The sequence below is a fragment of the Onychomys torridus genome, chromosome 6, assembly GCF_903995425.1.
Source record: "Onychomys torridus chromosome 6, mOncTor1.1, whole genome shotgun sequence".
In the NCBI taxonomy this organism is placed as follows: Eukaryota; Metazoa; Chordata; class Mammalia; order Rodentia; family Cricetidae; genus Onychomys; species Onychomys torridus.
Window position 1 is genome coordinate 71,160,950 of NC_050448.1, and position 21,612 is coordinate 71,182,561.

At 45.6% G+C, this 21,612-nt stretch overlaps 1 long non-coding RNA gene and 2 other non-coding genes across 3 annotated transcripts; 1 reads left to right on the plus strand and 2 right to left on the minus strand.

Annotated features, from left to right (window-relative positions):
- Nucleotides 1–911: 911 nt before the first annotated feature.
- Nucleotides 912–9,534, minus strand: LOC118585285. The gene is made up of 3 exons (XR_004945173.1): nucleotides 9,379–9,534; nucleotides 2,076–2,150; nucleotides 912–974 (listed from the first exon to the last, which is right to left on the minus strand). It is a non-coding gene; the product is annotated as an uncharacterized LOC118585285 (long non-coding RNA).
- LOC118586433 lies at nucleotides 8,208–8,371 on the minus strand. Its single transcript, XR_004945323.1, has one exon. It is a non-coding gene; the product is annotated as a U1 spliceosomal RNA (small nuclear RNA).
- A 9,777-nt stretch (nucleotides 9,535–19,311) lies between the features above and the next one.
- On the plus strand, nucleotides 19,312–19,382 carry Trnag-ccc. The gene has a single exon. It is a non-coding gene; the product is annotated as a tRNA-Gly (tRNA).
- Nucleotides 19,383–21,612: the final 2,230 nt, after the last annotated feature.

The window sequence follows — 21,612 nt, forward strand, 5'->3', positions numbered from 1 at the left end:
ATATAGTCACACAATTTTTTCAGAATGATTAACAGATCTCATGAGTATAGCCTTTACTTTTTTTTTTTTGGTTCCTCATCCGGACAGAGGACATTACGGCTCTAGCTGTAGTTTTTCTTTCACATCTTTGTTTTGTATAAAAATTAATCCCTTTCCATCATTGTTCTAACCATGGTTTCATTTGTGTGAAAATATTTTAACCTTTGCCTATGGGTGAGAAGGCATCAGGGGGGTTGGTACCTAGCTAATCTTTCCATGAACTTTAACTTATGTCATTTTGTTTTCATACCATTATGATTCACACATCGGTTTCCATGTACTTCATAAGCTCCCGTAAAAGGTAATGGCTCCAAATAATTATTATATCTAAGATTAAAGTTAGGGGCTTGCCACCATCGACCCTTGATGAGAAACTCTTTTTGTCGCTGGATAATTCTTGTAGGAATGGCTAGTTCCTGTAACTGCTTCCTCGCAGCTGCTGTCGGCTGTGCGTGTGGATTGCCTATGAGTGCCTGTACCTTTACTTTCATTCTCTCTTCGCTAGAGTCTTTGTCCTTCTGAATCATAAGTTCTTTTTGCTCTAAATCATTTATGGATTCCTCCAAACTTTTGGGACCCTCTTGAACTGTTTGTCTAAGAGCTTGAATCATAGGTGGGGGTATTGAAGCCACTTTTGAGGAATTATTACTCTCTTTATGGGGCACATCAGGAACATTAAGAGTTAACTTCTTGGAATTAATACACAAGGAAACAGCAATAATTACAGCTGCAAAGAGAAGAAGGCAGAGTGCCAGCCAGCCTCTGCAAGCAGATCTGCGTGGTTCCGTGTAGCCTGGCACCTTGATTCGGGCAGATTGATGAGGGGTCGCCGGGGGCATAGACCCGAGGGTCGCGAGCCCCCCTTTCCCACGTAACTACCTCATCCAAGGCATTTGTCATGCGGGCGACACCGTTGTGGGCGTGGCACTAGGGTTCTGTTAGGAGAGAAAGACAGTTAAAGAGAAAGCAGGGTGAGTTCAGTGAAGGCATGGCACTTGACTAGCAACCTCACTATCAGAGGGTGGGGATAACAGCAAGAGCTGCTCCCTGCCTTGACCCCATGCTTCTACAGCAGCAGCTAAGGATGCCCTCTTGACTCTGCTGCAATTCATCCCCTTGGTTTCTATCAGCCAAAGAAGTGTGGCTGGGAGCATCATGTTAAATCTGAACTTAGAACTAAAGGCATAGATAGCATCGTCTCTCGACCTCTGCTGCTTCTGTGATTATCATGGCTAGAACATCCTCTGGCTAGCACGGAGCCCTTAGCACTGGTCATGCATGTAGTCTGACACAAAGCTGGCCCAGTTGCCTACAAGCTTGCCATGAGAAGAAACGGATGCTCGCTGTTGTATTCCACTGAGATTTAAAGATCGTTACAGTGTGGTAGCTGGCTGACACAGACAAAAGATCTGGAAAGAGTCCTAGGTATCCTGAGACACAGGCCAGCCTCAGTTTCCGTCAATACTGTTCTCATAATTCTTACACTATTTTCTTCCCATGGTTTTCCGCTGCATAGATGCACCATAATTTACTTCATCAACTTCTCTTCAGTCACGTGAAGGTTATTCCTAATTTTAACCATTATAACCGGAACTGCAACATCTCTAAATTTTGAATTATTATTTCCTTAGGACACATTCCTCGAGTCAGATAAAAGCTACCAGGGCTGAAAGGGGTGGTGCATGCTTATAATCCCATACTTGGGAGGCGGGGCAGAAGGGTTAGGAGTTTGAGGCTAGCCTGTGCTACACCGCAAGACTTGTCTCAAAAAAAGAAAACCTGGGTGGGGTTTGATCTACAGTACACACAACAAAAATGTCAAAATATTTATCAACGTAATATAATATATTTGTGTGCCACTAATTATTTGTCTTATGTCTTTTCTCACTTAGTCCTCACAATAACCCAGAAGCGGATGTTGTTGTCTCCATTTTACAAGTTAAAAAAAAAGTCAATTCAATTACTTGTGGAGGGTGGGGGGAGAGAATGAGAAATGACATGTAAATACATATATATTAAAGAAGTAGAATTCAAACCCAGACAGGTGATCTCCTTCATCCTCCTGAACAGGCTGTAACACTGGCTCCTTTGGAACCCCCAAAGTCAGGGTGCTGCAACATTAAAAACATTAAAAGTGATAATGCTTTAGAGGCGGGACCCATGACCCGAAAGGATAAAATGCTTTTCTTCCCCTAATAAATATCTATAGCTTCCAAATGAAATATCCTCTGTTGTAAATCTTTTGGTGTTTTGATCTTTTTTTTTCAGAGCTGAGGACTGAACCCAGGGCAAGCGTTCTACCACTGAGCTAAATCCCCAACCCATATGATCTCTTTTGTTGTTGTTGTTGTTGTTGTTTTGTGGTGTGTGCGTGTGTGTGTGTGTGTGTGTGTGTGTGTGTGTGTGTGTGTGTGTGTGTGTGTGTGTGTGTGTGTTCCAGGCAGGGTTTCTCTGTAGTTTTGGCTGTCCTGGAACTCGCTCTGTAGACCAGTCTAAATTCAAACTCGAAGATCCACCTGCCTCTGCCTCCCAGAGTGCTGGGATTAAAGGCGTGTGCCACCACCCCACTACTTACGATCCCTTATCAGGTTTTTTGTTTTTTGTTTCAAACACTTTAAACTTCCTTAACCTTTTTGTTGTTTTCTGTTTTCATTTCTGTTGGAACACACAGAGGTTTCCCAGTGAGATCTGAGTTTGCTGGGCTGCATACGAGGATGATTGGACCATGGGCCTGGATACCAAGTGTGTGGGAGGGTCTACAGTTGACTGTATCTAGCAAGGGGGAGGGAGGTCTTTTGCATCGCCCCTTGGCGTTGTTATAGAAAGCCCTTTTGAATAAAGTTCTGGGCTGGTGGGTTTTGACCCAGGCCCTCCCGAGGCTGCCCTGTGTTTCTGTCTTTCCTCTCATCATCTAGGTTTCTCTTTCTACTAAATATTTCTCACTGCTCTCTCCTCAAGAGTTCCTTAGTCATAAATGTGGGAGCGGGTCTGCCACAATTTTCTCCTTCTCAATATGTAGAATGTTATACACCATTCTATGGTGATTTTGCCAAAAGTGCACATGGATGTTTTATATAAGAATGGTGATAACCAGCAGGATGAAATCCTCAGAGAAGAATCCCCTCACCACTTTCAAGTTCTGGACAATGACAAAAGAATTATTGCCTGAAGTCCATGGCATGGAGTCCTAATGTACATTTTTGTATTTTGGGGGACAGCGTCATGCAGTCCAAGCTGGCTTCAAACTCCTTTTGTAGCTGAGGCTGGCCTTGAAGGTCTGCTCCTCCTGTCTCCAACTTCTGAGTCCTGGGGTTATAGGTGTGCACCACCATGCCCTACTCAGAATGTTTGTTTGATCTTTTAATTATGTGTATGTGTGTGGGTTTGTGGATGTGAATTCGGTACCCACAGAGGCTAAAAGAGGGCATCAAATCCCCTAGAGTTGTGAGTCACCTGATGTGGGTGCTGGGAGCTGATCTCAGAGCCTCCACAGAGCACTCACCTCAGCGCCCTAGATTGTTTTTTGTTGTTATTATTTGGGGGTTTGTTGTCGTTTGATAAAATAGAGGCTCTATTTTATCATTCTTTCCTTCAAACTATTTCAACTATGGCAGACCTGTCTGTGAAGATGCTATCGAGAGTGTGTGTGTGTGTGATATTTTGTTTGTGCTCTGACAAATAAAGCGTGTCTGGAGATCAGAGGGCAGAGCTAGCCACTGGTTAACCATAGAGGCTAGGTAGTGGTGGCTTACAACTTCAATCCCAGCACTTGGGAGCCGCATGCCTTTAATCCCAGCACAATCGAGAGATGGAAACAGAAATATAAGACAAGTGGAGACATGATCTTGGCCCCCCTTTCTGTCTGAGGATTCATAGAGGTAAAAAGTCTCTAGTGGCTGCTGCTCTGCTTCTCTGATCTTTCAGGTGATTACCCCAATATCTGACTCTTGGTTTTTATTTATAAGACTAACTAGGATCATGCTTCATATTCAGCTTGATTATCAACTTGATATATATATATGAGAAATTACCTGTTTTAAGAGAACATAACCCTAAACTTCTAAGACCTTTTCTGTTGGCAATGCAGTTCTGTCCTTCATAATATTCTCAGGATTTAATGAATGAATAAAATTGATGATATTCGCTGGATAGCAGCCTACGGGGGAGGGGCAAATTGGAGGAGCAGTGGGAAAACTTCACTGTGAATGAAATCAGCTGTTTGAGGAGCGTTTTACACTGCAGTGCTACTCCAAAGCTTCCTTTAGTGAGTCAGCTGATACAACTGACCAGAGCTCCTGCGGCACGCAATCCGGGCAATAAGCAGCCTTCACCCTGTGGCCGAGCTTACGGGAGTCTCCAAACTTTCAAAAGCGCTCCATTCCCAGAATTAGTATGGCTAACAGACTTGGCAAAGACTTTGTTATGAAATAGTTAAATTTTTTTTTTGGTGGAGCTGAGGATCGAACCCAGGGCCTTGCGCTTGCTAGGCAAGCGCTCTACCACTGAGCTAAATCCCCAACCCGTGAAATAGTTATTTGCAGGGAAGTTTTTGGTATTCAGGAAGCTCAAAAAAGATGCACACAGTGGGGCACTGCCCGAGTGTGTCTGCACAGTGGTTTTGCTTTTTAAGGGTTTTAGCCAGTGTGCGGGTCAGGCTGCCCTGTGTTCATGATCTAACTCATTCCTTACTGCTACAGCTCAGTTTCTCTTCCCTCTGGGCTGATGCTTAGCAGGAAGTGGAAGTGAATCTTAGTGGAAAGTCAGTCAGAGAAACGAAAGTAAACCCATCCAAAGGAAGCCAGAGTGCCCCCATCTCCCTTTGCTGCATATTATCACTGTCAGTGCTGCATGGGACATAAATAAAAAAGTCAAGCAGCTTCCTCACAGTCCAAAGTGAATGCTGCTTGGGGACTCTAGAGACCTGCTGATAGCTCAGTGTGCTTCTTTCTACACGGGGCTTTAACAAAGTGGTTGCAGGCAACCGACAGCTTTGCTACACAGACTGAAAGGGGGCTGAAATTCAGTTAAAGCTAGATTCTCTCTAGAGAAAATTAGTCTTTTGCTGTAGAGATGTGAAGTGAGTCAAGAAATAAGACATTACTATCTTCCTTGTGTCTTAGTGCCTGGTAAGGACAGGAGATGTCGGATGTCTTCTGACTTTCCAGGAATCTGAGTATGGCCTTCTTGTACTCAAGCTGGGATGCACTTCTTCACAGCTATAATTTAAGACAGTGTGGGGGAACTCACTAGAGATTGTCTTAGACTGGACAGTTAGTGTTCCAGGCTGGATCCTCAGACTCCTCATTTGCTTCCAGGAAAACTCAACAATAACAGTATAATGTAACACACAGCTAATGTGAAAATGAAACACACTACTTTTGGTTAGCTTTTTTCTCAACTTGACACAAGCCAGAATTGCCTGAGGCGAGACACCTCAGTAGAGAAAATACCTCCACTAGATTGCGTATAAGGAAGCCCAATTTTATGATTGATTGATGTGGGAGGGCCCAGCTCACTGGGGAGCAGTGCCACCCCTAGGCATGTGGCCCTGGGTGGAATAAGAAAGGAGGCAGGGCAGGCCATGAGGACCATGCTACTGAGCAGCACTTCTCCATGGCTTCTGCTTTCCTTCCTGCCTGCAGGTTCCTGCCTTGGCTTCTCTTCATGAAAGACTGTAACTGTAAGCTGAATAAGCCATTTCTCCCCCAAGTTATTTTTGGTTACCATGCTAATCACAGCAACCCGAGGCAAACTAAAGCAAAGACCCTGCCTGGAAGGAATGGGGTAACTGTGTCTTGCCCACTGCTGACACACACGGCTTGGATGGCAGCCTTCCTCCTTAGCAGCAGCAGGTGTGAAGAGATGAGAAGCGGAGAGCTGGCAAGGTTCCCGAGTTATGATCACATTCTTTCCCACAGCACGATTCACCTTCACAGTCTGTCTACCTTGGAGGTACTGCCATCAGTCACACACCCCAGATTTCTGTCCTGTCTTCAGAGTCAACCACAGCCGCCAAACTACAAATTTTAAGAGGAGGGAAAGGGGAGGTCTGTGTTAGAATGGGCTAGGATGGAGTGGTAAAGGGGATGAGGGAGAAGGGGACAGATTGAAAGTCTGTGAGAACAACAGCTGCCTGGATCTTCATCCTCCCCACGTGGTCACAGCCATTGGTTCAGCCATGGAGAGGCTGTTTCCTGACTGTACCACCCTCGATGGCCCTCTCCTTCAAGCCTCTGGCTTTCAGAGTGACTTCTCTCTCATACTCATATAGACACCCTATTTTCCAGCCTTTTTTTCTCCTTTTTGGGGCCAAACGATTATGGTTTAGTCAAGGCTTCTGAGATGAGCCCAGACATTTAGATCCTCTACTCCCCACCGAATTTGGGTAAAAGCCCAACATTGGGTTGGGAATTTAGCTCAGTGGTAGAGCACTTGCCTAGCAAGCACAAGGCCCTGGGTTCGGTCCTCAGCTCTTAAAAAAAAAAAAAAAAAAAAAAAAAAAAAAAAAAACAAAAACAAAAAAAAAAAAAACAAAAAAAAAAAAACAAAAAAAAAAAACAAAAAAAAAAAAAAAAAAAAAAAAAAAAAAAAAACCAGAAACCAACCTCTGAGGGTTGCTTAGAAGAGATGGTGCAGATGACGCAGAGGGCGTTTGCTTCTGTTGCCCAATCCAATCACACGTCTCCCAGTTCCGGGGCCAGCTCTTTTTCATAACTTTCCTCATGATGTGGTTGGAGAAGACATCTGACCTCTTTTTTCAGAATATTCATATTCTGAAGTGTTGGCACAGAGCTCGGGCCCTCAGCTCTGGCAGGCCTTGCCCTTCTCCCCCTCCCTCTGCCTTGCTAAGAACCTTTAGGCTGCATTCCTAAAGCTAGCCACCCCGGTCTAGCCCCTTATTCGGCCTCCGGAGACTGACCACCAAGGTCCAGCTATCAAAGTTTTAAGTCCAGCAATCAAGCTTCCTTTGGCTCACCTAATGAACATGCCCAATGAAAATTAAACACCTCGTTGTAATATGGGGTTTCCCCTTTACCTTTATAAACCGCCATTTTCCTATAGGCCACATCTGTCTCCTCTCTATCCAGAGGCAGTCCTTTGTCCTCCGACAAAAATACTTCTCCCTTGTTCCCTTCTGCCTCATCTCCTTTACCACTGCATCCTAGCCCGTTCTAACACAGACCTCCCCTTTCCCTCCTCTTAAAAACTACACCTGCAAGGTCGTTTGCTGCTGTTTCCTGAGTCTGAGATCAGACACTTTTCTTCCCCGATTAATAAAGGGTCTCTCTGTGAAAACAGGTGTTTGGTGTGGCTTGTGCCTTATCCGGGTCCTGCCCCTTGCTGTGCGGGAGACCCCTTCAGTTATAGATTGTAATCTGTTTTAAAGTTCTCTTCTGCAAAAGTACACGCACTCACTGAATACCCTTGGAACAAACCAGGAAAAGCGTAAATAAGTACGGAAAGATATTTCTTTTTAGCACCTTACGTGCTTTTATTAACAGATGGACATTGGTGGAGTCGTTTTGTTTTGATATCTCTACAGAGAAAAGGTCCGAGGAAATCATTATCACGTGGAACTGGAAGGCGGGCTCACTTGGTTTGTGGAGAAGGAAGCCACTCGAGGTCGGTCCCCCCTTCTCTCCCCTTCTCCCCCCTTCTCCCCCCAACACACCCACACCCAGAATACACACACACACACACACACACACACACACACACACACACAGTGAATGAGCATTATTAGGAGGGAGCACACACACACACACACACACACACACACACACACAGAATGAGCGTTATTAGGAGGGAGCACACACACACACACACAGAATGAGCGTTATTAGGAGGGAGAATCCGGAGTCCACGCTGGGCGTGATCCAGCCTTGAGCTGCGAGAGCAATCAGGAAGGAGAGTGAGGAGGGAGCCGGCAGGAGAGGCGGGTGCCCTGGGCAGAAGGACGCGGGAACAAGCTGTCAAAGAAGCGGAGGGAAGAAGAACGTGCTCTCACTTTTATAGTACCTGACCTGACTTCGGGGAGAGAAAGACGTCGCCAAGGGGAAACTACGGTTTGGAGAGCAGGATGTATTCTCCTGCCTTGACTCCCTTATCTTAGTATTCTCCACCCAACGGCATCGGTACACTGCAGCCTTACTTTTGCACACGAATACCAGGGGAGAGCGCGCACGCAGTCCCCCACTACCACAAATTCTGCAGTCGAGTTTCCCGCATTTGGGGAAATCGCAGGGGTCAACACACCCCAAGTGCAATGGGTGAGCCTCGCCCTGGGAAAACCACCTGCTTGATCATGGTGTCTCCCCTGCCAGGTAAGTATGCTCGTCTCCCCGACACACACCACTCAGCCACACCGGCCCTGCGCTCTCAACACACGGTCACTTCGCCGCCGGCGATCCCGGGTCACCGCGCACCCGCGCCCGCTTCCTGCGCTCCGCTGCCCTCCGCGGACCCGCGCTCCCTCCCACGCCGCGCGCGAAATCCCTCGCGTTTCCGCAGCGGTGCGGACCGGCAGCCCCTGCGTGCCCCTCATTTGCATAGACCACGCCCATATCCTTGATATCAGGGATGGCGTCCTTGTCCCCAGCTAACATGAGCCCCCCACCTCGGAGAAAGGTGGTGTCACCTGCGGGGTCCTTTTCTGCATCTCATCTGCATAGACCATGTCCCTCGCCTTCGCGCAGTTGGCTTGGCGAACTTTTTTCCCCTTGGTTTTCTCAGTGTAAGAAGAGCTCCGGATATTTGATAGGTATTTGTTACACACTCAGCATTTTTTACTTGCGTATTGGAGTCCAAGCATTCATAGAAGAAGAGTCATTGCCCTGATTCATTTGAGTCTTGCTTCATAAGGACACTCAGACAATATCATCGAAATGTTTGGTGATGACAAAGCATCCACAGATATCAAATAAAGCACGTCTTTTTAAGTTAGGCTAGTGTGGTGGCACACTCCTCTAGTCCCGGCATTTGAGAGACTGCTGAGGAGGGTTGTGAGTTTGAGGCCAGCCTGAGCTATGTAGTAAGACCTGCAGAGAGTAGAGGAAGCCCTGGGTGTGTGATGTCCCGAGTGGATGTGTGCTGCTGACCGGCATGGCCATGACAAGGACCCCAAAGCCTCAGACGAGGGAGGCAAAGCCTGTGTCTATGTGTGAATATTGCTAGTGTGTGAAGAAAATGACCACCATAATTTTCTTCCCCTGTATTCATGGCCTGAAGACTGCTCCCTACAAAGACTGCTCCTACCTACCAAGGTTAGTTCAACCCATCTACTCGGTCCAGCTGCGCACCGTAAACCCTGCCTCCTTGTTTATCTGTGTATAAGCCCACCTTCCTTTTCAACGTGAGGAGCTTCCGGGCTTCTCCCTCGGAGTCCACTCCACAGGATCCCAGCTTTTCTGTGTGTCTGTGTGTCTGTCTTTTCTTCCTCTCCTTGCCATTCCCCAGAGCAGCGCAAGGATGCAGCCGAACCCGGGGCTCCACACAGCGCCGGCCAGCCGGAAGAGCAATAGAGTTTCGCGCAGGTTTACGCTTCCTTCCCCACAGAACCGCTGTCGTTTCGACTCGGCCACTTGTCCCGCCTCCAGCACAGCGGTTCTCAACCTTCCTAAGCCCGAGGAGCACAGTTCTTCATGTGATGGCGATTCCCAACCATAAGATTATTTTCACAACTGTAATTTTGCTACTGTTATGATACATAATGCAAATGTTTCCAGTGGGGGTCGTGACCCACGGGTTGAGAAACACTGCTCTAGAAAACATGCCATTTAGTATATTTTGATTTTTCAAAAATGTTATCCACACTAAAATTAAAAAAAAGCTAACTGCTTTTAGTTTCAAGAGCTTCTAGGTCAGAAAGGAATTGAGGCAGGCCGTAATTCATTTTTCATCTTGAAGACTCCATTGCTAGAGACCCTCCGTTAACTACTGGTTCAGTAGATCAAAAACCTTTCCTCCCACTAAGGATGTGAAGGATGGATCAAATCGTTCCAGTTGCTCCTTATTTCCGCTGTTCCAAGTCCCAAGAAAACACCTTCATGCAATTCACCATCCAAGAACTCTTCCTAAGCTTGTAGCTCAGACTCAGTTGCCTTAAACATGACGAGCTGTACGGGAAACAGCGAGCATGTATGTTTTCATATCTGATCTCTGAAGACAGCCTACTACTTAAAAGATGGGAATGCAAGGAGCTGGAGCGATGGCTCGGGGTTAAGAGCACTCTGGCTCTTGCAGAGGACCCAGGTTCAGTTCCCAGCACCCACACTGGGCAGCTCACAGCCACCTGTGGCTCCAGAGGGATCTGATGTCTCTGGCCTCCATGGGCACCTGCACTCAAGTGCACATGCCCACACATACCTACCCATAATTAAAAGTAAAATTAATTATTCTTTAAATTTTATATACTTGTAATCTCAGCACTCAGAAGGCTAAGACAGAACGATGGAAGGATCAAAAGTGTGGGCTATCAGGAAAAAAGGCAAACAGGGACCAATCACAGGGACCATTGCCAGACCCAACGTTAAATATGCAGGAACCTGCAGTGTGGGCTCCGGGATGGCTGGGGCGCCCAGACATAGATCTTGATATGACTTAGTCAAGGATATTCCTTACAGTTGGAAATAATCCCAGTATTGGGACATGGTTTAGGCGTATCCCCAGAGCATCTGGAGGGAGAATGGTGGCGAATTACTCTCTCAGCTCACTAAAGTCCTTGAGTCAGGAGTCTTCCCACGCTTTTGTACCAGCTCGAGTTACTTTGACAGCAGGGCCAATTTCCTGTAGCAACAATCCTACCCTGGGAAAGATGAGCACCTGCTGAGAAGCCTCCCTTTCGATTTATTTATTTTCTGCAGTGCATACTCGAAGATAATAAGCACGAAGGTACTAGGAATTGGTCATCAATAAGTCAGTGATGAGGAAAATTTCAGAAAAAGCCATAAAATACACCACCTAAAATTGTTCAGGAAACAATAAGGGTCTGGAAGAATTTTGCCTAGAAAGAGGTTTTCTTAGTGTTAGCTAAACATTCAGGATTACAAGAGGCTCATGGACCACACATGATACCACTCAATTAGAAGGATACAGAATAAGAATCAGCTTGCTTTAAAAGCGGGGGAGGGGCAGCATCAGGAGCTGCTTCCAGGGTGGTGATGGTGGGGGGCTGGTGGTGATGGTGGGGGTCACTCATCCATCCCTCACCTGCCACAATGGCGGGGGGAGGGGTGGTTGACAGCTGAAGTGCTTACTTGGAAGCTGGTTTAAAAATGCCAATAATCTCTGGAAGGGACATACAGAGCAGCTTCCAATGTCCACACAGGTGGGCTCGGCTTACCTGCATCTCATACTCAGAAACGTTAAACACACCTTCTCACCAGGGGCTGTGCCTCTCCCCCACCCCCCCAGCCAGGTGCAGTTCATCAGTCAGGAGTTAAGGTGCCAAAAAAATCCAACTGTTGATGAACCAGACTGCCTCCATCTTAGGCTAGAAAGCCATCTTATAGTAAAGACATACTGGGCTTGTTCCTGTTTATGATCAAACCTCATTTTCTCAAGGATGGGCTATGCCCCACCTGTAATCTTAACCTGTAATCTACAAATGGTTCTGTACTGCCTGTCCAGGGATGGCACCCACGCCTTTGTTCAAAAGTTAAAACCATCTGGCAAACCTATCTTTGTTTCAAAGGGTTACATGACTACCTTCTTATGACCACCTTGCAATCATGTCTTTGTTTCCAGAGGTTGTTCTGAGTAGCTTGTTATGCTTATTTTCTGCTCCTGTATCCCCACATATTTTGCCCACCAAATCCCCCTTTTGGAATCCCCTACAACTGACCTATAAAAATCTTGTCTTCCGCACAACCAGCGCTGACCTCTTGAACCCCACCTTAGGGAGAGGCTGCCTGTGTACAGAAATAAAAAAGCTTGCTTTAATTAATTGCATGCTTTAATTATAGTTAATAGCTTGCTTTAATTAATTTGGCCATGGTGGTTTGGGTCAGTGGTCTTTCTCCTTGAATCTTTGAGATTAATACTCTAAAAGTCAACGATCTCATTATCATGCAGAAAAAGGAAAGGGTTTTGTTAACACTGTACACACAAGCTACTGGAAATGACAAAAAACAAATTTAGAGGGTCGAATAGAAATTACTAAATGAAATGAAAGTAACAAAATCAACAGCTCAGTGGAAGAGTTTAACAAAAGAGCGACCCTCTCGAGAGTCAGTGGAGTGGAGGCTAAGGAAGAAAAAGGAAATCCAAGACGCAGAGCGGAAGACAGTGCTAGACACACACTAAGAAGTAGCAGATAGGGTGAGAACGAGGAAAGAGAGGTGCATTGGAGACTCGTTTCCCAGTGTTTCAGCACCAGGGGAGTTTGTGCCGGACCCACAAGATGGCTAAGTGGGTAAAGATGCTCCCTGCAGGGGTGACCTTCTGAGTTCAGTCCCTAAAACCCGTGTGAAGAAAGCTGAAGAAGAGAACTGATTCCACAAAGTTGTCAGCCCTCAACTCTACACACACACACACACACACACACACACACACACACACTCACACACTCACACACACACTCACACACTCACACACACTCACACACACACACACACACACACTCACACACACACTCACACACACTCACTCACACACACTCACACACTCACACACACTCACACACACACTCACACACACACTCACACACACACACACACTCACACACACACACATGCACTCACACACACGTGAGTATTATAATAACAAATTAAAAAATATAAGTCAACAGATTTTACAAGACTTTACCTCAAACAAGATAGAGAGAAATTCATAACTCTGCCCACCACAGTAAAACGTTGGAAAACCAAAGACAAAGAAAAAAATAATGAGGAGGGTAGCCAGAAGAAAAAAAAAAGGATCCAGATGGATTGGAGAACCATTGCCTTCTGAACGGCAAAAATGCAAGTGTGTTCAATATATTGAAAGGAAATGATTGCTTCAATGATGGAAGGAAAATAATGATACTTTCATGTGGTGTGGGGAGGACCCGAAACAGTTCATCACCAGCAGACAGCAGATGGACATGAAAAAACTTCAATGCTGCTTCTCATACAAAAAGGGGAAGGTCTGAGACGGAGAGGTAGCGACACAGAGTGAACTGATAGGCGAGATGGAAGTAACCCGCGTGCATAGATCTGAAGTAGAACCATATCTTCATCAGGGTTTCTGCTGCTGCGATGAAACACTGTGACCAAAAGCAAGTTGAGAGGAAAGGGTTTATTTGGCTTACACTTCCATATCACTGTCATCAAAGAAGCCAGGACAGGAGCTCCAGCAGGGCAGGACCTGGAGGCCATGGAGGAGTGCTGCTCACTGGCTTCCTCCTCATGGCTTGTTCAGCCACCTTTCTAATAGAACCCAGGACCAGCAGCCTAGAGGTGGCCCCACCCACAATGGACTGGGCCCTCCCCATCAATCACTAATTAAGAAAATGTCCTAGAGGTCTTCTACAGCTGGATCTTACAGAGACATTTTCTTTTTTGTTGTGTTTTGTTTTGTTTTGGTTTGGGTTTTTTTGCTTTTAGGGGTTTTGTTTGTTTGTTTGTTTTTGTTTTTGTTTTTCCAGACAGGGTTTTTTTCTCTGTGCAGCCCTGGTTGTCCTGAATCTCACTCTGTAGATCAGCCTGGCCTCACAGAGATTCATCGGGCTCTACCTCCAGAGTGCTGGGATAAAGTGTGCACTACCACTGCCTGGCCTAGAGACATTTTCTCAATGGAGGTTCATTACCCTCAGATGACTTTAGCTGTGTCAAGTTGACATAAAACTATCCAGCACATATTAACTATATAAAAATATGTGAACAGTTTCCTAGCATATGTTAGCTTTTCATCACTGTCACAAAATGCCTGAGACAAACAACGAGTAAGAAGGAGGAGTTTATTCTGCTCCCATTTAATTATTTAAGATGTGTTGCTTTTGTTTAACTATGTATACATGTGTTGCTGTTTCACCTTGCCTGCCTAAGGCACCAATTGGTCTCATAAAAAAGCTGAACTGGGGGTTGGGGATTTAGCTCAGTGGTAGAGCACTTGCCTAGCAAGTGCAAGGCCCTGGGTTCAATTCTCAGCTCAAAAAACAAAACAAAACAAAACAAAAAAAAAAAAAAAAAAAAAAAAAACAACTGAACAGCCAGGTAGACAGATGAGGGATAGGTGGGGCTGGTGGTTAGGGAGAAAAGAGAAAAGGAGAGCTGGCTATGCAGCCCGGAGGGGGTGGCAGCCAGCCAGACACAGAGGAAGCAGGAAAGCAGGATGAACAGTATGTAGATGAAGTAAACAAGCTTTGAGGCAGCACATAGATTAATAGAAATGGGATAATTTAAGCAAAAAAAAAAAAAAGGAGCTGGAAACAAGCCTAAGCTAAGGCCAAGCATTCGTAATTAATGTCTCTATGACATGATTTGGGGGCTGGTGGTCCAAGAAAGCCTGATACAGCCCTGTAGGGCGGCACTGTGCATTATAATAAGTGGGCAGTGTGGAGGAAGGCTGTTTACCTCATGGTGCCAGAGGACCAAAGAAATAGAGAGGCTAGGATCCCAGTGTCCCCATCAAGAGCACAGCCCCAGTATCTTCCTCCCACTAGGTCCTCCCTCCTAAACATTCCACCAGTAATACCACAGGCTGATGGTCAAATCTTTCAAGGTCAAAACTATGGAGAGTTAAAAATATTTAGACCAAGGGTTGGGGATTTAGCTCAGTGGTAGAGCGTTTGCCTAGCAAGCACAAGGCCCTAGGTTCATTTGGTCCTCAGCTCAAAAAAAAAGAAAAGAAAAGAAAGAAAGAGAGGGAGGGAGGGAGGGAGAGAGAGAGAGAAAGAAGAGAGAGGGAGGAAGGAAGGAAGGAAGGAAGGAAGGAAGAAAGGAAGAAAGAAAGAAAAGGAAAGAAAAGAAAAAATATTTAGCCCAGGCCGGGCAGTGGTGGTGCATGCCCTTAATCCCAGCACCGGGGGAGGCAGAGGCAGGCGGATCTCTGTGAGTTCAAGGCCAGCCTGGTCTACAAAGCAAGTTCCAGGAAAGGTGCAAAGTTACGCAGAGAAACCCTGTCTCAAAAAAAACCATAAATAAATAAATAAATAAATAAATAAATAAATAAATAAATAAATAAATAAATGGGTTGGGATTTAGCTCTGGAAAAAAGAAAACAAAAAGTTAGACCTATGTTAAATAATAACAGCATATAGCATATATGCTGAGTAAGACTAACTCAGTCTTACTCTTAGTAAGACTGACTGTGATAAAAGCAATACAAGGTTGTTACTTTGGCATAAGAATAAGAGTATTGATTATCAGTATAAGTAATTATGGGTTAACAACTCAGGGCTGTGTGTGTGTGTGTGTGTGTGTGTGTGTGTGTGCACCACATGCATGCAGTACCATGAGTCCAGAAGGCATCATACCTCCTAGACCTGGAGTTAGAGGAGACTGGGAGAAACCATGTGTATACCAGCTCCTCTGGGTGCTCTCAACCGCCGAGCCACGGCTCCAGCCCTAGGAAAGCAGCTTTTAAAGTAACCACTAAAAGAATGGAGTCCAAGGAAGAAAAAGCGAAGGCAAACAACATAGAAGAGTAAAGCCTCCGTGCTGAACAGCTAAAAGAACCAGTCCAAAGCAGACAAGGCACAAACAGAAAGCGAGAGAGCAAGGACAAAGAGGAAAGACAGAAAATTTAAAATTAACGTATCTTTAAACCACCTTAACTGTAAAGAGGGCCAGATTCATTCAGCAAATAAATAAATAAATATTTCTAGATTCATTCTATTATGTATTTGTTTTTCACTTTGTGCACGTGGAGTCCAGAGGACAGCCTTGGGTGTGTTGTTGAAGCAGGGTCTCTCATTGACCTGGGGCTCCCCTGATAAAGCTAGGCTGACACCATCCCCCACTACAGCTGGCTTTTTTATATGGGTTCTGGGGATCAAATTCAAGTCCTTCATGCTTATGAGGTGAGCACTTTAGGGAGCTTTCCTCAAGCCCCAGGAAAACTAGATTTAAGAAGTAACTCTTTGCTATACTCAGGATCACCTGGTCCCAGTTACATCAGAAAGTAACAAAATATTGGGAACAAAATGAGAGAAGGTGTTCACTTTAAAGTATTAACCAAAAAGGAGTTACATTAAAGATGCCGGGCAGTGGTGTTGCACACACCTTTGATCCCAGAACTCAGGAAGCAGAGGCAGGCGGATCTCTGTGAGTTTGAGACCAGCCTGGTCTACAGAGTGAGTTTCAGGATAGCTGGGGCTACACAGAGAAACCCTGTCTTGAAACAACAACAACAACAGCGAAATAAATAAACAAATAAACAAATAAATAAAGATGTCAAAGCAAAGAGGAGGACTTCAGAGTATATCTCTTGTGGAAAATAATAACTCCTTTCCAGATGCCTCTCATGACTATCATAGATAGGAATGTCGTTGAGTGTTGTTGTTTACACAGCCTTGAATGCTCAATCATTTTCTTCTGCCTTCCTAGTGATGTGATTGATTACAGGCTTGTGCCATCACTCAACCCAGAGCTCAAGTTTTTAACTGCCCGGTGAAACCATGAGAAAGACCCCAGGATGACATGATTCTGGCACGAAGATGGACCGCAGTGCACGGGTGACACTCTTTGTCCTTGTGACAATACCCAAGAGAAACAGTTTTGAGGAGGTCCAGGCTCACAGTGTCAGTCCATGGCCGGAGGGCTTGTTGCGGTGGCCTTACTTGAGGCTCAGCATCGTTGTGGGGACCGTGCAGTGAGAGGCTCAGCATCATCACGCAGACTGTGGTGAGGCAGAGCAGCTCACCTGTCCGCAGACAGGAAGAGGAAAGGCCAGTGCTCAGGTACTCCTTCAGCTCGAATAAATAAATAGATAGATAGATAGATAGATAGATAGATAGATAGATAGATAGATAGATAAATCTTACCCTACTCAAAAAGATTAAAAAAAAAAAATACCAGTAACTTCTTCTACTTAGGTCCCATCTCCTTAACGTTCTAACACCACCCAAAATAATGTCACCATCAGGGCACATGTCAGCACACATGAGCTGGGGTGGAGAAAAGTTTTTCATATTCAAACAGCAACATGTCCAAACAGCCTTCTGCTGCTCAGAGTTGCCTGCTCTTCTCTCTCTGCCCACCATATATCAGCTGCTCGTATAGATGGTTTCTTGATGCCAACTGGCTCCCTCAGCACTGAACCAACAGCATCCAGAGGTACTGGAACCTTTAAGAGCAGTCCCGAGTGACAGGTTTTCAGGTCACTGGGGGCATGCCTTTGAGTGGGATAGAGGGATCCCAGTGGCTTCCTCTTTTCCTGGCTGTGTGGTAAAGGGTTTTGTTCTGTAGATGCAGAGACCATGATATCTGGCCTCACCACAGGTCCAAAAGCAACAGAGACTATCACAAATGGTCTAAAATTTCTGTGATTTTTTTTTCTGATACAAGCTGGAGTTATATGGGAAGAGAGAACCTCAAGCGAGAAAATGCCTGCTGTAGGCAAGTCTGCGGGCATTTTTCCCATTAATGATTGATGCTGGAGGGCCCAGTCACCCCTGGTCCTGATTTGTATAAGAAAGCAGGCTGAGCAAGCCAGTCAGCAGCACCCTTCCATGGCCTCTGCCACAGGCCCCACCTCCAGGTTCCTGCTGTGACTTCCCTTCATGAAGGACTATATCTAGAAAATAAGTGACCCTTTCTCTCTAGGTCACTTTTCGTCCTGGTGTTTATCTCAGGAATAGAAACCTAAGACAACTTCTAAAACTGTGCATTTAAAAATAGCATGGTTCCCTTATGTTGAGTTTTCTTCACTGTTTGTTAAAGTACTTGAAGCTGAGTAACACACGTTATATCAGTAAATATAGTTTTGACCATAGATGTGCCCAGACTTGTATCGCAAAATTGTCTCTTGGGATACAATGTTGCAAATGGACCAGACTAGGCAAAGCTGGCTATAGAGAAGTCTGGTTTTGAGCCATTTATATTTAATGGATATAAGAAGTAATGTATGACAGAGTGCAGTTGATGGGGGCACTGAGTCTGTAAAGAATCCAGTAAACCTAAACAACTAAACTAAAAACAAAGTGTAGTGTTGAGAGATTGGGAGTGTCTGTCTAAGGAAAATGGCAAATTCTGGGTCAGACAAAAAGATGAATATTAATGAGAGCACATAGACCAGGCAGGGATAGAGACAGGCTCCTGTGCCGGACTGAAGCTCTCACAAGTGCACTGCCCATGGGGGGTCACACCACGTGGAGGGTGGCATGGGATACCAACCTTGGATTCACTGCTGTGTGGCATTGCAGAATTTGACACTATGAGTGCATCTGAGGTCTCCTCTAAGTGTAGAGTTGAGTGGAGGAAGCGCAAGTTTGTAGGTTAGGAAATAAATGCAGTTCAGCCCATGCATGTGGCCCTTTAAGTGTTTGCGGAAGCTGTCTGTCTTAGGGGTGGGCAAAGGGCCCCAGGACCAATCACTTGTCTAGGTCAGCGGGGAGCTGGAGTTCCTTGCCGGGCTCAGGTTTGAGATTCAGTCTGCACCTGAGTCCAGAACCTGCTGCCTTGGCTTGTTAATGACAAACACAATTCTGCAGGTGGCTCTTGTCTTTTAAAAAGTCAGGAGGACTCCTGGACCCAGGGCCTGTGACAGCTGTCCCATTCCGTTTACTTCCTCCTACAGGATAGGGGAAACAGATCTCTCCAACCCTTAAACTTTGTCTAAATAAAGATAAAACAGAAGGCACGCACTGTTGCTACAATAATTAGGAGAGTGATCAACTCAGCAAACATCACATAGCATGATCAATTATAAAAACTAACTCTTCAACCCAAATTTTGATTATGCCTGTTTGCCCCTGTGTTCCCCCTAATTTTAATTCTTCTCTGTTCTCCCTTGATTAGACTTTTACCCAGGTCACCACCACAGACTGGTCACCTCAGAAACACCGAAACAAACACTAAGGCAACCATTTGAAATTGAAAATTGAAGATTAGGGATCAGAAATAAGAGGTTCGTGCAACCTAAAAGCTATTTTTCGGGTTGTGTTGGATCAGGCAAATCAGACATTTGTGGTACAATGTCTTCTAGTACAATGCTTGTGTTTAAAAACAAACAAACAAACAAAAAATGGTTTGGATGCATTAGCTACCTTTTAGCCAACACTGAGACCAAATCAAAGCGCAAACCCTTGTTGAAGATTAGGTCTTCCTACCCTTCATTGGGGTCATGCATGAAGCATTGGTGGTTCAGTGGTAGAATTCTCGCCTCCCACGCGGGAGACCCGGGTTCGATTCCCGGCCAATGCAACATTTTCAGACTTCGGATTTACATCTAATTGGTAGAGACCTCGGAGAGTCTGCAATTTTACAATACAATCCATTAATTCGCGGTCCTACGGTTCTCAGACTTCACCAAAGAGTTTAATATGCTGGGTCCGCGTTACTGCGGTACTAGGTGTCCATTCCTAACACGGTTGTTTTCTTCCGACAAAAATCTTAGAATCCTCAGAAGTCAGAAGGTCCCCAATTCTGGATGGACCTTAGACTGGCCACTGGGTGCGGTTCCCTATGAGAAAGGAGATCCGCTGCAGGGGGCAGGCCCTCGGCAGATGAAGGGGATGGGGCGCGGGCGGGGGGCGGGGAGGACGACCCGACCACAGGACCCCGGTGAGCAGGAACCCTGGAACCCTGGTTGTCACCACCGCCAGCCGCTCTGCTCTCCGCGCGTCCTACAGGCCCTCTGGAGTTCCAAGAAGTGTCCATATCCCCAGCAATGTGTGCCAACAGAATCGGCCCAAAAACTGTCCTTTTAATAAGAAAAAACAAGGTACAGGATCTGAGTCTTGTTTATGTTTCTTAGCACTTGGGGAGGCTTCGGGGAAAGGGTACAACAGAAAGTAACGTGGGCATGGTGAGATGGCTCAGCAGGTAAAGGAGCTTGCCACCAAGTGCTGATGACCCGAGTTCAATCCCAGGAACCCCATGGTGGAAGGCCAGAACTAACCTCTGCCTTAACGCGCCCCAAACAAATACACACAATAAATTAGATAAAACTTTTTTTTTTATTTTAAATAATACCACTGTGTCAGAAAGACAATTGATCTTCCAAATTCTTATCCAAGAATAGCTTAAACCTAAGATATTTTAAAAAAGGATTTTCAGACGAGTGATAATTCTTCTGCTTATTTAGACTCAGGCTAGCAGTGAACTGTCTCTACTCCCCAAGTGCTGGCATTCTGAGCCTGTAGCCGGACAGCCAGTCAGTATTCCCCGGCCCCCCCCCCTTTGTTTTTGTTTATTTTTCAAGACAGGGTTTCTCTGTGTAGCCTTGGCTGTCCCAGAACTCACTCTGTAGACCAGGCTGGCCTCCAACTCATGGCTCTGTATTTCTCTTTTTAATAATGTATGTACAGCTGAGCATGGTGGTGCCCGCCTTTAATCCCAGCACTTGGAGAGGCAGAGGCGGGTGGATCTCTGTGAGTTGGAGGCCAGCCTGGGCTACAAAGCGAGTTCCAGGACAGCCAGAGCTGTTACACAAAAAAAAACCCTGTCTCCAAAAGCCAAAATAAAATAACATATGTACTTATTTGCATTCAGGTTTCTTTCCTCTGCTATTATGCCTTTCTGGGTTTGGTTAATAGATTGATAGTGAGTTTTCTGTTCTGACCATAATGTGCTGAAAATATCAGAGGTTTTGTGTTGTTTTGAGGTCTTGCTTGTTTTCCTATTTTGTTTTGACTTGTTTGGAAATCTCTGAATAAAAACTGTCACACACTACATAACTTCTTGTTTGGTTGGTGTTTGCTTGCTTCCAACACTTTTCTCTACATAGGAAGCAGGTTTTAAGGAGAATAACCCGGGAGAGCTTTGCTAGTTAGTGTTTGTCAACTTTTCACAGCTGAAGTCATCAGGGAAGAGGGAATGCCAGTTGAGATGATGTCTCCATCAGATTGGCCACTTTGTGGGACGTTTCCTGTTTAATGACTGATGTGGGAAGATCAGACTACCGTGAGCAATGTCGCCCCTGGACAGGTGGCCCTAGTGGTACAAGACAGCAGGCTGAGAGAGATGGACAGAGGCACAAAGGGTATGAACCCCACAATGTGTCTCATGCAAAGGCACCGGGAAGCTAAAGGGGGCTCCTGTGGCAGCCAGAGGCCCCCAGTCGCTGTTGCGCTGAAATCCTGTCTCCCAGGCCTGACTCCAGGGGCATGGTCACAGCTGGGACTTAAATGGCAGTCATCTCTCCTCGTGCTTTGGAAGATGGCAGCAGGAGAAGGGCAAGCCCCAGTCTGGGAGGGCACACTCACACACCATGCTGACAAGGGAGCTCGATCCTGGAGAGGTTTTCAAAACACTCTGACAAAAACTGAGGCACTGCTACTTCTAAAACGGACCACTTTAGGAAGGGAAACGCAAGCAATGACTCACTGACACAAACAAGGGTGTTCAACGCATTTAGTTGTCCAGGAAAAATGGATGTTAGAATCATGTTGGGGACACCGTTAAACACAGTCAGTATAGCTATAAAGTTAAA